Source organism: Neophocaena asiaeorientalis, unplaced genomic scaffold (assembly GCF_003031525.2).
Source record: "Neophocaena asiaeorientalis asiaeorientalis breed wild unplaced genomic scaffold, Neophocaena_asiaeorientalis_V1.1 scaffold680, whole genome shotgun sequence".
NCBI lineage: Eukaryota > Metazoa > Chordata > Mammalia > Artiodactyla > Phocoenidae > Neophocaena > Neophocaena asiaeorientalis.
This window is the reverse complement of record NW_020171816.1, coordinates 995673-997211: the sequence shown is the minus strand read 5'-3', so window position 1 is coordinate 997211 and position 1539 is coordinate 995673. Positions and strand designations below refer to the sequence as shown.

The 1539-nt window shown below is 43.1% G+C and overlaps 1 protein-coding gene across 3 annotated transcripts in view; it reads right to left on the bottom strand.

The window, feature by feature from the left end:
• QRICH1 (glutamine rich 1) overlaps positions 1 to 1539 on the bottom strand; it is a 50295-nt gene that overhangs the window by 24297 nt on the left and 24459 nt on the right. The window lies entirely within an intron of this gene.

Sequence of the window (1539 nt, the reverse complement as noted above, 5' to 3'; positions counted from 1 at the left end):
AGGGAACCCTCTTGCACTGTTGGTGGGAATGTAAATTGATACAGCCACCATGGAGAACAGTATGGAGGTTCCTTAAAAAGCTAAAAATAGAATTACCGTATGAACTAGCAATCTCACCACTGGGCATCTACCCAGAGAAAAACATAATTCAAAAAGACACATGCACCCAATGTTCATTGCAGCACTATTTACAATAGCCAGGACATGGAAGCAACCTAAATGCCCATCAACAGACTAATGGATAAAGAAGAATTTGCGGTGGTGGTGTGATGAACTGGGATATTGGGATTGACATATATACAGTAACATGTATAAAATGGATAACTGATAAGAACCTGCTGTATAAAAAAATAAAATTCAAAAATTCCAAAAAAAATCACTGCATAAACCAATATAAATGTCAACATAAATAACATATTCTTATGAAAAATAAGTTTATTTGCCAAAACAAAAACTTTATAATAATCACTGCATTATTTTACATCTCTGCAAATCTCTTTAATGGTTGACTTAACTGAAGACAACTGCATTCTCATACTTGTTTCTGCATTCAATCTATTGTGACACATCATACATGGCCCCTGCAAAACTCCACTGAACACTCATGAGAGAACGAGAGTGAAAAAGGCAAAAAAACATCTTCATATTATAATAAAAACAGCCTTGGACTTCCCTGGTGGCACAGTGGTTAAGAATCTGCCTGCCAACGGAAGGGACACGGGTTTGAGCCCTAGTCCGGGAAGATCCCACATGCTGTGGAGCAACTAAGCCCGTGCGCCACAACTACTGAGCCTGCACTCTAGAGCCCACGAGCCACAACTACTGAGCCCAAGTGCCTTGGAGCCTGTGGTCCACAACAAAGAGAAGCCACTGCAATGAGAAGCCCACGCACCGCAACAAAGAGTAGCCCCTGCTCGCCGCAACTAGAGAAACCCCGCACAGCAACAAAGACCCAACGCAGTCAATCAATCAATCAATCAATTAATTAATTAAAATAAAAAAGCAGCCTTAACTCTGAGGAACCCTGAAAGGGAGTTGGGGACTACCAGTCCCTGAACTACTCTTTAAGAACCACTGTTGTAGAGTTAAACACATAGTATGGGGTTTTTTTGTTTGTTTGTTTGGACTGAGTGGGGTCTTCATCGTTGTGCGCGGGCTTTTCTCTAGTTGCAGAGAGTGGGGGCTACTCTTCGTTGAGGTGTGCGGGCTTCTCATTGAGGTGGCTTCTCTTGTTGCAGAGCACAGGCTCTAGGTGTGCGGGCTTCATTCATTGTGGCACACGGGGTCAGCAGTTGTGGCTTGTGGACTCTAGAGCGCAGGCTCAGCAGTTGTGGTACACGGGCTTAGTTGCTCTAAGGCATGTGGGATCTTCCCGGACCAGGGCTCGAACCCGTGTCCCCTGCATTGGCAGGCAGATTCTTAACGACTGCGCCACCAGGGAAGTCCCAACAGAGTATGTTTTTAAACTATATTATTACTTGCTTAAAAACAAGATGTCAAAAATCTGGTTATTGTAGTTCATTCATTTACTGTATCTAT